The 13,849-nt window shown below is 34.9% G+C and overlaps 1 protein-coding gene across 1 annotated transcript in view; it reads right to left on the bottom strand.

Moving 5' to 3' along the window:
• The window catches only part of LOC123869373 (cadherin-86C), a 160,680-nt gene extending 147,352 nt beyond the window's left edge, over positions 1–13,328 (bottom strand). Inside the window, exon 1 of the mRNA XM_045912255.1 lies at positions 13,125–13,328. The gene's annotated coding sequence lies outside the window, so the exon portion shown is untranslated. The remainder of the gene's footprint in view (positions 1–13,124) is intronic.
• Between the last annotated feature and the right edge of the window lie 521 nt (positions 13,329–13,849).

The following is a 13,849-nucleotide window of genomic DNA, read 5'->3' as shown; positions in this document are numbered from 1 at the left end:
TATCGATCTAAGAAACTACGCCGAACAAATTCTTAAGATATTTATTGGTTAGATTAATTTTGCATGCGCATTTTGAAATCGACGTCCGACGTCCGTGATTCTGGGAAGGCTTATCGCAATTAAATGTTATTTGGACTAAATATGGTATTCTGTTTAACGAGAACCTATACGTATGTTAACTATGTACTTACTAAGGAATGCAACATTCAAAGTAAGGTCCATACAGCTACCTAATATATGAACTAGAAAACTATGTGTTTCTTTTGTGTAAGTTTAGATATTTTGGTATGTGTTTAAAAGCACACAGTTACATGTTTTATTATATCTGACAAAACTATTTCATCATCATCAACTTATCGTCGGCCCACTACTGAGTACAGGTCTCCTCTTAGAATAAGAGGCTAACTATATCAACAACGCTGGCCAAGTGCGGATTGGCAGACTTCACACACCTTTGAGAAAATTAAGAAGAATTTTTAAGCATTCAGGTTTCCTCATGATGCTTTCTGACATTTACATAACTTCAAACATTTAAAAGTTTAGTTACAGGCATGCAGGTGACAAAAGTGTACCTGTACTTTTTAATATCATAAAGGTATTAAACATCCTGAGGTGCACCAAAAGCATTTAAACCTGAAGCTATTTCTAACAGTGAACATAAAGTTATTAAACATTTCCATTCCCTGTACTAAATGAATTAGGTTTGCTTTACATTATAATTCAAAGGTACTGAAATATACTTTCAACGGTATATCCTAGTTACATTTATCTTACAACACGCAGCGTCTCATGTACCCGTTACGAAACAAATTTATACCGTGCCTCTAGTATAGAATAGAATACACTGAACGACTAGTATAAATCAGTTGGTACTGCACACAATAAAGATCTCACCATCTCCCGCAAATAAGGAATTTTCACATGACCCATCGTTAACTATACAGCGTTAGCAAATAAGTATTTACTTAATTGAAAATTAAAATAACTAACTAATCTCATAGTAATTATTATCATGATATGAATCTTTTTATATCGATGGCATTTAATATTCAAAAATAAATATGTACTTGTAAATTTCCGTATAGCAAGAGTAGTTATTCAACATTAGGTAAATACAAGTAGATATTTTGTATGTCCCGGCCAATTTTTATTTACCAACAACGCATTCAACGGCGTTCCCCGTTAAATGTAAATGTAGCCACGATCAACGTACAACGGCACTCACAATGCCGTTTGTCGTTAGACGATCTTAATCCCAATTCAATTGGCGTTAGACGTGAAACGTTCAAGTGTGGCCACTCAGATTAACACGTTGACTATCGCAATAATTAGGGCGCTGTTAGGCATTGACGTTAACCTTAATGTAGCCGCAACATTACATAGTACGTAAGTGAAGCCTTAAAACTACGGCCTTGTGGTACATTTTTAGCGCTATCTCTTCTGTTCGTTCGCGTTTTGTATCTTCTGTTTTACTCATCAATGAGCAGGAATTATATTATGCGCCATTGACGCCATGTAACATGACTAATTTTCCATAAACGTTCTAATTCTATATTGAATTATTTTGGGATCAAAGCGCTGTCTTGGAAAATATTATGTCGAGTTTAATCGGAAAACAGTATTTTCTTTAAGATATTACTAGATTCTTTGTCCACGTGGATTTAGGTTGTAGAAACATCCACGATATGCCAAATCCACCTACCTACTCCAAAATTTGAACAGATACTTTAAACCCTTAACTGAAACCATGGGTGTATAAAAGTACAAGTAGCCTGAATGCATCCATGTCGCTACGTTTATCTTATACGCTATTTTGAGATGCATTGCGTATCTTACGAGCAAAGTACGTGTACTTCATTCCAGTAGTAGATAATTAAATGTCAATTCGAGCTCGCTGGGGCGCTGCAACTGATAATTTGAGGCGATTGTATCTTTATAACAGACGTTATAGCTATACGCTCAAATGGGATAATTTTATTGGCTTGTCCATTTGTTCGCTTCATTACTCTGTGAATCTATTCATTACGACATAGTTTCATAGTTTTGCTAAGGTTAACATTAAAGAATACGTATCGTATATCTATTTTGATCAGAGTGATAGTCTAATGGTGAAGACGTTGGCATTCTACTCGAGGAGTTGAGGATTCAATCTCGGGAACCCAATTAACTTTTACGGGTTATGAGCGTTTTAAGCTATTTACCTACTTGTTTTAGTGGTGAAAAAAAATCGTGAGGAAATTGTATGCGGGAAAGATTTTCTTCATGTTCTCAAATGTGTGAAGTCACACATTTAAATACAGGGAATATTTTTTATCACAATTTAGAGGACTTTACCTTTTTGCATGATTAACCGTTTACTTAGTTTACATAATTTAATTGAATCTGCGGTAAACGAATTCATTTGATCTGAATCTTGCACTCCGCATTCATTAACTTTCTGTGACACATAGGTTGTGATAAGGTTCCCTTGCTGAAAATTTGTATGACTCGAAAGTTTTCCGAAATAAAAGCGGTTTACAATATGTAGCTTAGGCACACCATTTCACTGAATCTGTAAAGCCAACACTTTACATTATTCATGACCGATGACGCAAAAGTACCTACATACTTAGTGACCTAGGGCGTTTTCACAAAAGGCCTTTGTGCCTGCTAGGGCTGTTAATTCCAAAATGTTATACTATTAAGCTAAGCGGTAAGTAAAATGGGTGGACTGCTTTACCTTATTTGCTGTAGTGACATTCAAATCGTTCTAGTACGAGTGAATTAGGATTTATAATGTTAGAATTATCAGTGTTTTTGAGATTTCAGATTCAGTTTTGACGTCAAACCTAAAATTAAGGTCTCCTGTAAGTTTTGTACATACTACATGTATTATGTATATTATAAAGTGACAAAGTGTGTCTAAAACAAATAATCACAATACATTTTTTCATTAGACTATTAAGTAGACCGTATACTATATTGATTTTGACAAGTTTTTTGAAAACGAGTGCTACAACTAGCTTTTTGCTGTAAACGATAGAAATGGACCCCTTACGACACATTTGAGATTATCGGAGACCTTTTCAGTGAATCTAATGTAAAGCCGATTTAAAATAATCGTGTCCTAAAATTAAATTTAAGCAAGAGTTCGAACCAAATCTTACAAGGTAGACACTGGCAACGCTGTGCAAAAGAGGTCGGCAATATATCAAACCAGCTTTAAAATGAGTTCTATATCGTTATCACTAGATTTTGTCCCTGGTCAAATGGTTTTTAGGTCCGTACAAAGTTAGCCCTTTCTAATAGCATGTCCGAAGGTCATATTATGGCCTAGTTGCCAAAGGCTGCCTAGTGAAATAGCTATAAAATAGGAAAAATAAGGCAATTTGTGAATTTCCAGTCCTTATCGTCTAACATCAACCCTACACCAGAGTAGGCTTGGGCAAAAATATTGATATATCGATAATTTGTTTTTTGGTGATATAATATAATTTTATATTATATCACCAAATATATTTAATATCGATATAAAATACCAAGTATCAAAAACTATATTTGTTTCCAATAGCAACACCCCTGTCACTGCTGACAGAAACTATAATAATATTATCATCACATCCTACACAGACACTCAGAGCGGGAAAAAAGTACGGATCTTATGATCCACGTGTCGCTTGTGTTTGATTTGGTTTATGGACTAGGCGAATTAATACACTATTCGTTTAGAACTGTAAAAAATCTTACCGGTACAGTAATATACCGATATTTTTTGTTCGACATATTATTATCGAAGTCGATATTGATATATCACACTAATTATATATGTAAGTATAAGTTTATGTGTGTGTGTGTGTATGTTTGTTACTCCTTCACGCAAAAACTACTGGACGGATTTGACTGAAATTTGGAATGGAGATAGATAATATCCAGGATTAGCACGTAGGTTACTTTTTATCCCGGAAAATCAAAGAGTTCCCACGGGATTTCAAAAAACCTAAATCCACGCGGACGAAATCGCGGGCATCATCTAGTTTAAAATATATCGATACTGTTCACATCCCTACACCAAAGTTTATTGCCCACGTAACACGTTGACATTGACAAAATCTTTGCAACAAATCAGTGAAATCTACGTAGGGTTCGGTGTTGTAATACCTACCGTTCGATGGAGACAATGGTTGCAAAAGTTTGTAAATTTATTCGCGTTCACGATTTATATTAAATGGAATGAATTATGCAAAAATTTGAGGGAAACTTTGCTACGTGATACAATATACCTCGTATATTATTATTTATTTAATTTAAAAAATATCCAATTAATTATATTACATAAATTGTATGCCCGTGATTTCGTCGGCGTAAGTTTCGGTTTTTTAATACCCTCGTGGGGGCTTTTTGATTTAATGGGACAAAAAGTATTGGGACTACTTTTCATCAGAATCGGTTCTACAGATGGACTGTGAAAAGCTAGGAGATAGACGGACAGATGGGCGGGCGGACAAATAGAATTATACTTTCACATTAAATATTAGTATAGATGTATTGTATTAAATATCACAGTTTCGCAATCCTTTGTGTTTTGTGAATCTAAAATATACAGTTTTAAAGTAGGTAACGTGAAAATTTATACAAATCAGCTACCACCCGAAACACGCAACAATTTTCACTTTAATTAAAAAGGTGTAGTTAGTGCTAGAAACTTCTGAAATAAAGTCTAGACTTTTATCGTAATCTCTACAATCTGATCGAATTAACGGCGCGAATTACTATTTTATTCTTTAAAGAATACTAGCTGATGCCTGCGACTTATTCCGCGCGGGTTTAGGTTTTTAAACATACCATGGGAAACCCTACGATTTTCCGGGATAAAAAGTAACCCATGTCACTCTCTAGGTTTTTTTTCTCTCTCGTCTGGCTTTACAAAGATTAGCCAATGTCAAATTTGTAGTCATTTATAACAAGTTAGGAAAACTATACAAGAATGGACCCCGTCTGTGCCGGCGCTCACCGACACACGCACGGCGCCCCCTTAGAGCGCTTTCCAGTCAGTTTTAACAAAAAACAACACTCCAAAAAGGCAGAGCACGCCCGCCAGCTAACACCAACACAGACGAAGTCCAGGTTTTTAATTATATCCATGCAAAAAATCACGACAATCCACTGCTCGTTGTTGCGTGATTGAACAAACGAACAAATCAATAAACCAGTAAACCAATAAACGAACGCACTTTCGCATTTATAATATGGGTGATTCCTACAAGTTCTCAAAACTAACTGTAACCAGAAAAACATAATGGATTCAATGTAATGCACTATGATCTCATGTGGTGATTTCTCAAGCGATGGGACAGGGGTAAAAAGTACCAACAGGATGGGCGCTTGAAGCAAGCAAGTAAGGTTAACTCGTGACGTACCTACTCGCGTGCTATGAAGTATGAACCACTCCGAGGTGAAGGTTACGAAATGACTCTGATGCTATCGTGTAGTACGGGTTAAAATTGATATTGTTACACTATTAAGCATCAATTATGTACTTACTTGAGGCTATTAATCTTTGGTGTTCATTATCGGTGATGGGATGAATGTAGAGTGATTGAACAAAAGAAAATGATGAGCAATACATGATATGAGTCTGAGAAAGCCACCTCGTTGGTCCGACGACATTACCAAGATTGGGGGGAATTCTTGGAGGCCTATGTTCAACAATGGATAAATGTCATGATCAACCCATTTCCGCCCCACTACTGAGTACGGGTCTCCTCTCAGAATGAGAAGGGTTTAGGCCATAGTCTGCCACGCTGGCCCAATGCGAATTGGCGACTTCACACACCTTTGAGAACATGGAGAACTCTCAAGCATGCAGGTTTCCTCACGATGTTTGGATAAATAAGGGCTAGCAAAAAAGAAGAAGAGAAGAAGTATCTAGACAAAGTTTCAATTGATTTCTAATAAATTATATGAGAAGTAAGTCTGAGAAATAGTATGAGAGATTCTTATTGGTAGCCAATTTGAAATAAATTACCTACAGCTGCTGCTTTAGATTTAGGTAGTATGCGTGGGTTTAGCTATTTAATACTCCTGTGGAAACTATGATTTTCCGGGATAAAAAGTATACCCTATGTTACTCTCTATGTATTGAACTAAGTATAACAATGCAAAAAATCATATCAATCATATCAATGATGGCACACCAAGCGTTATATTAAGGTATACTATTTTTAACCCCCGACCCAAAAAGCGGGGTGTTATGAGTTTGACGTGTGTATCTGTGTATCTGTCTGTGGCATCGTAGCTCCTAAATTAATGAACCGATTTTAATTTAGTTTTTTTTTGTTTGAAAGGTGGCTTGATCGAGAGTGTTCTTAGCTCTAATCCAAGAAAATCGGTTCAGCCGTTTGAAAGTTATCAGCTCTTTTCTAGTTACTATAACCTTCACTTGTCGGGGGTGTTATAAATTTTTAATTTACACTTTTTTATTAAAAAGTTCCGCTTGGTTCTACCTTATAACACGTGTTATCGACCATGTATACTCAAGGGCAGAGCAAGTCAATGACTGGCTGCTGATTCGCTGAAACAATTTCTAATGTTTGATTTTGTTCCATAAGCGTGGGTTTCAATCGATTTCATGTAATTACAGTAATAATTTTATCGCTGTATAATAAGTGACAAAGCTGTATCACGCATGTGACATGACATTCATTTTATTGATTGGATCTTGTATTGTATAGTTCACTCTGGTTATATGGTTGCTTCACAAAATACATGGTCATTGTTAAACCATATAGGTATATTTCAATTCGATATTTCAATTCAATTATCTACTTTGTTTACCGTCTCTGAAATCAGATATGATATATTTGTATTATACCTTTTCACACTTCACACTAATATTATAAAGGCGAAAGTTTGTGTGTATGTGTATTGTGTGTATATGTGTGTGTGTGTATGTGTATGTTTGTTACTCCTTCACGCAATAACTATTGGACGGATTGGGCTGAAATTTAGAATGGAGATAGATTATACCCTGCATTATTACCACATAGGCTACTTTTATCCCGGAAAATCAAAGAGTTCCAACGGGATTTTTAAAAACCTACATCCACGCGAACGAAGTCGCGGGCATCAGCTAGTATAAAATAAAATACTTACATGGTTTTTGCATACATTGAGTATCGTGTACCTACTTTGGTATTAGTTTTTATACTACTTCCTATATAAAAACTTAATTGGATTTTATTAAATTAAGTCACAAATCCTATGCTTATTAAGAAATAGGAAACCATAGCCAAGGTGAACATTTTCAATTTGATTGTGAGTTATTACCTAATTAAATCAATACTAATATTATTAATGCAAATTTTTCCACTGGACGGGAGCTTGCATTCTGGAGAGAGACAGTTGGACAAACGCTAATTTGTATCCCGGAAATCATCTGTTATGTAACTATAAGCTAAGTATAAACTGTAAGCTATTTTCAGTTTATATTTATTTATATTTTTATAGATATAGACCGCTAAAAACACTAAAGATTGTTTCAGAAACCAATATTAATTTGTAATTCTAAATCGAACAAAAAGTAACAACAGAAATGTTAAGCAAGAAAATGTTAAGAAAAGTTTGCAAGAGTTTCTTGTTACTTTGCAGTGAGAATACATCAATGAAAGAATCGTAATATCTGGAAAATTTACGTTTTTTGTTAATTTTCTCTTCAATACTTTCGCTCTCACTGTCGGTGGCCGTTGGCCCTAAGCAAGATTAATGGTGCAACTAATCATTCCTCGTGCTTTTTTTTTGTGTTTGTAAGTACTTAAATGATAAACTGTGTAAGCCTACTCGTAACATGTAAAGGTAATTTAAAAAAAATACACATGTATAATAATCGTATATTATGTGTACTAAAACTATCTTATCACCATGACTTCATCCGCGTAGTTTCTTAATTCATTTTTTAAAGATCCCTTGGAATTATTAAAATCTTTCCTTAATGCAGCCCCAGATGTTCTTCAAATTTCACATTTCTAGGTCCACCAGTTTAGGCGGTGCATTGGCTGTCAGTCAGTCAGTGAAGGATTAGTTATTATAGTCTATCTTATGTCAAGCTTATTGTATAGTCAGCAACAAGTTCATTGCCGCTTGTACTGGCGAGTGCAAACGCTAGCTTTTTTGCTGACTGTAAAATAAGAGCTATTGGCCTACTCATATTGTACAAGTATTGTATTGGCTAGTAACAGAGTTGGCTTCAAAACTGAAAATTTCCTGTGTGTCCCAAAAATATTATATTTTTTTCTTGAAGTAGGTGCAATTAACAATATTACACTTAGGTAGGTACTCAGTTTCTAGTCATTTTATTTCGACTTTTTGATTTTAATTAAGTTGTCATTTCTTGGTATTATTTTGTACTTGTAAATGTATGAAGCGAACCCTTTTTCTTGCCATGTCATGTCGTGTATAAATCTTGCCGATGTCTCAAGTATGCAGGCTTGACTCGTTCTTGTTTTTTTAGTCGTACGTATAATCATCACTTGCGATCTATAGCAAAGGGTCGACCGAGAAATCGATAATAAGTGATTTGAGCGATAAATCGTCGAGGCGTGTGTAAAAAGACGAACATGCGTACATAATAAATTAGGTGACTGAGATAAGAAAGTGAATTTAATGTTTGTTTGATTTAAATTCAACTTGCTAATTAAAACATGACCTTGTTAAGATTGTTGTAATTGAATACTATGAATAAGATCCTATAAAGTTTTTATGAGACAAACAAGTTGTGCCTTTTACGCCTTTACAAAGTGTCATGTTAATTATTCGGCGAAAGAGGCATTTAGAGAGTAAAAGATTTTCCGCCGAGATTTTTGCTGTTTCTTCTCGGTAGAAAGGGCATTCCGAACCAGTGGAAGATTCTTTTGACGATTCAAAAGCACTGTAAAAGTTTGTTTGAATAAAAATCTTTTTTTCTATTTCCCTACAGGTTTTCTTGACAAACACTACAGACAGACTGACAGACGGATAGACAGACATACAGACAACGAAGTGATCCTATAAGTGTTCCTTTTTTCTTTTTGAGGTACGGAACCTTAAAAAGAACTCTGAACGCTAATCTAGAGATCTGCGGTGTAGGTAGATATCGCTGACAGTGTGAACGAGGTCTTATGCGTTATACCAAGTTAACAAGCAATTCGGCAATAAATTCCAGTTATATCTCTTAAAAAATTAGACCGATTTAAGTAACAGATAATATTCAATTGTTATAGCTATTGAGTCACGGTTTATCAGTACAAAATACCAGAAAATGGCCGGCGGCCGCTTGAATTTCTTTAATGAGTCACTATACTAACGATTTTGTGTCAAGCTGTAGTAATGAATAATGTAGAACACGTACAAACCGACCTACATCTAGGTCCGATTGGACCTAGCTCGTTATTTTTGATCACAGCTCTCAAATGGCTGGTTTCAACGAGTTTTTCTTTATACGCACTTTTTCCTGAAAGCCTTTTGACCTTTCTTTAGAATTTTATTAGGAACTAGGTACTTAAAGACGTAATGTTGTTGGTACACGTAAATGTGAAATCAAATAGCATTTCAGTCGATTTACGTAAGAAAACTTTATAACCTCTTAGCTACTTAGGTAGTCTAAATATCTTTAAAAGGAAAAGGTAACTGACTGACCGACTGACTGACTAATATATCCACACAGCTCAAACTATAGGACGGATCGGGCTGTAATTTTGCATGCAGAAAATTAAACATTACCTATGAGATAGACATTTGCTTAGTATGGATTATTGAAAATTCAACCCCTAAGGCGGTAAAATAAGGTTTTGAATTTTTGTAGTCCACGTGGACATAACTTAGTTTTTTTATATAAAATAATTTTGTTGCATTTCTTAAAATAGAGTACTTATACTTACAATATTTTTCAATGAACTTTTAAAGATATTTTCCAGTAAATCAAATTATTTTTCAATCTAAACAGTTAAATTGTAATTAGGATCATAAATTCTATAACTCGAAAGGCCAAACCAAAACAAAAGTGCAATTAAATCAATTAACAATTTATTTTCCAATAGGATCCCCGAGGCCGGAATATAATATACCCTACTTCGACAAAAACGGAATAAATCTGCCGTAATTACTTTACCACAACAAAAACCAGAGCGAGGGTTGACCACTCGGCCATTATTTATTACTTTTTACCTGACTATAACGGCTTCAGTAGGCGCCTATAATGGCTAATTTTTTGATTTCTTATATTGATACAAAAGTAATTACCTTTCCTTCTTGATTGAGCATGTTCTCTGCATTGAAGTTTTTTTATTCTGACCCAAGTTAGCCCTTGACTGCGATCTCACCAGATGGTAAGTGATGATGCAGTCTAAGTAAGCCAGTAAGCCAGGGTCAAAAATCTTCTTTTTCTTTCTCTACATTGTACTTGTTACTTATTGCTGAGGCTCGAGACACCGTTAATATAATGGTAGGAGTTTTTTCTTCAAAATAATGATTCTTGGGAAAATAAATTATATTAAACAAAGTTACAATCGACCTTTGTCTATGTAGGTACCAACTCGTATTTACTTATAATTCTTTTGTTAAATTCAGTTTCTTAGGAACATCTTAATCAGTAGTAGAGTCTCGACAAATCATAAGAGCCGCAAATATATTAATTGAATTTGACAAAAAGCTATTGATACGAGTATGTATGCATAACTAGGTACTGTATTCATATAAGGATGGTTTTAAAGTAAATAATTCCAACTCCTTTGAAAATAACTCTATTCAAACTTCAAAACAAACGTAACAATTCCTTGTCCTAATGTATGATTGTAGTAGAAATTACAAACCTGTCAATCATCATAATTTACAATAGAACATTACACAGCGTAACAAATTGCTGCTTACCTATAACATGGTGGAAAACATGGGCAGAAAAATGCGGGAATTACAGTAATAATACAGAAATATAATCTCGCCAATCTCAAATAAATATTCCCGGCAGTTATTTTAAATTGCCTAGCGAAATACGAAGAAACAGCCGGAGGGAACCAGAAAGGAATGGCTCCTAAGTTAGGAAGACTCCTATTGTAATTGGCTATTGAAGGAGCCAGTACGTTTTCTCTAATAGTGCTATACTCCAGGCCCATATTATCCTTAATAGCCTGATGCAGCTCACGATTTTCACATACCTTCTAATTTTGTACTATTTATATTTTTCTCAAAGCGTGTGTGAAAGAAAATTACACGAATTCTTATTACAGCTGAAATTCAACCATTCAACCGATTGTTATGATATTGAAGTCATGACTTTTGTAGAAATCTGGCAAATCACAGACATATATATTAATTTCTAGAAAGGTTATTAGTTAACATAGAAATGAGACCCAAACTACGTTTGTGTGATAGCCTCGGGAAGCGCGCTAGTGCAACCTATGTAGATACAAACTAAGCACAATAATATGATTGCTTATTTTAATAGGTTACATTGGTAACCTATTCTTGCTCTTCCTCGCTTAATAGAGTACATAATAGACAACCGCCTAAATAAATTTTTACTCTAAGTATATTATAAACGTAAACCAGAAACTAGACTTTTTTGGATTTTTGTAGTGTGTAGAGTAGGTAAACATCACTACCCATATTATTATAAATGCGAAAGTGTGTTTGTTTGTTGGTTAATTGGTTTGTTAGTTTGTCCTTCAATCACGCCGCAACGGAGCAACGGATCGGCGTGATTTTTTGGATGGAGAGTGACATAAGCTACTTTTTATCCCGGAAAATCAAAGAAAATCTCATGGGATTTTAAAAATCTAAATCCACACGTGCGAAATCGCGGGCATCAGCTATTCAGCTAGTCAATAATATTTTTTTATGTTTTCTCTGTGATCTGATGAAATGTGCACTTAGCAATTCATATTTCATATACGAATTAAATTTTATTAATGAATAAAATGCATGCGACGTTTAATTCAGCCTCAAACAGTTCAAAACTGTTAGTTTTGTAAAAAAAGTATAAATTTTTTTGTTCCAGTTATACCGGACAAAGCATTATATTGTACGGTCCGGTATTAATACAGCGCAAGCGCATGTTCTGCATACGAAAGAGTTCAACGAATCGCGCATGCGTGATCGCCTCTCCGAGTGCGCCTCTCGTCGTGTCTATGTTTGAGCTTCGTTACACGCATAACTTGAATGTTATTCTACTATGACTAGTTGAATAATTTGCTCATGTATAAACTACGTATTGTAAAGTGATACAACTGGTTTTAAAACTATAATAAGAAAAAAAAAAATGTAAAACAGACGTTATCTTACAAAGTTTCGTAGATAGGTAAGATATGAACTTCAGAATTGTTATTGAAATTAAAAATTATAACTAATCCAGATTATTCGCAAGAGAGTTTTGGTATATATAAATTCAATCGTACCTATTCAATAGTTAGTGAAGATCATAAGGTGTAGTTTATAACCTATTGAGGCCGTAAATAAGCCCTAGGAAATGCTGTTTTGTTTTTGTTAAGAGCGAGGGTAAAGCAATAAGATGTTGATTTACTATAGTATATTATAGAGCTAAAGTTTTAAGGTCTTGTACCTAAAGGGTCTATGAGGATTCTAAAAATGTTCAAATCCCTGAGTTATTTATTTTAAAAATAGCTTTTTTACATATTATGCGAGTATTTCACCAATCTTGAATTTCCTGCAGGATAACTGGTCTCGCGTAATTAATATTTTTCTAGATGGAAGAAAATATATTATCTTACCAGTTTTTATGTTAATGGTGCAAAATAATAATAGACGTAGGTACATACCTACTTACTCTACTATTACTTCATTGAAAATAATAAATTCAAGAATCAACTAAGTAGGTACTTACTCTAATAAAGTTGGCTTTAAGTTATATCTACTAGCATTAATTTAATTAATAGTTAGGTGCCTAGTTCAGATGCAAAACAACAATCACTAAATTATTATGATATTATGTAGCTTTAACACAAAGCCTCTAAAAGGTATCTACTAAGCTCTACAATACAAGCTTAATTATTGTAATATAATAAAGCTGAACGAAACTAGAACTAGCTTAAAACAAAATCTGAAAGGCAACTCCGTATTTTACGTACAGGCAATCGAGAGTAAATCAAAATCGAACTTACTGTTATCACGGGTGTTACGAAAGCTTTTATCAGTTACGTAAGTTGCAAATCCCCGCCAAAACACCCCACTGTCACCCCAAAAACACCCTTTGTGCACTCAGTTCACAGTCCACAGTCGACACACGTGAAACAAAGTTCGATGTTTGTATGTTTTTGTTTGATATGCGCGCGCCGGCTTCGGAGGTTATACGGGCGTCCGTCACGCGTTCGCGCCCGTACCAAACTAGTAGAACTAAGCTAAGGCGACCGACGGCCAACAAGTTGAGGACAAGCCATCGACTCGGACGGCGGACCTCACCTCACCTGGCCGGTACACATGGACATAAGTTCACGAGGCGAAATATTAACTGCCCCTTTTCACAAAAGTTCAGTACTATACGTTTGACTTTTACAGCTTTCCTAACAGCCTAAAGAAATATTTTTAATCTATTCTAAACTAATAGGCTCTATTTCTTACTGTAAGTATATTTTGATATCCCGCCGCCATTCATTAGTTTTCAGACTCGCTTCAAAAATTATTCTTTGAAAGAAGTGGTTGAAAACTATAAAACTTTTCAATGATGTGCGTCATAAGCTAAATATCACTTGATTTTGACGGTGAAGGAACACATTGTGAGGAAACCTGCATGTCTGAGAGTTCTTCATTATTTTCTCAAAGCTGTGTGAAGTCTGCCAATCTACACTTTAGGCCGATTCACACCAATTGCGTATGCAGCACGCACGTA

This window comes from Maniola jurtina, chromosome 11, assembly GCF_905333055.1.
Source record: "Maniola jurtina chromosome 11, ilManJurt1.1, whole genome shotgun sequence".
NCBI lineage: Eukaryota > Metazoa > Arthropoda > Insecta > Lepidoptera > Nymphalidae > Maniola > Maniola jurtina.
Note: the sequence above shows the minus strand (reverse complement) of the source record. Positions and strands in the feature narration are given on the sequence as shown.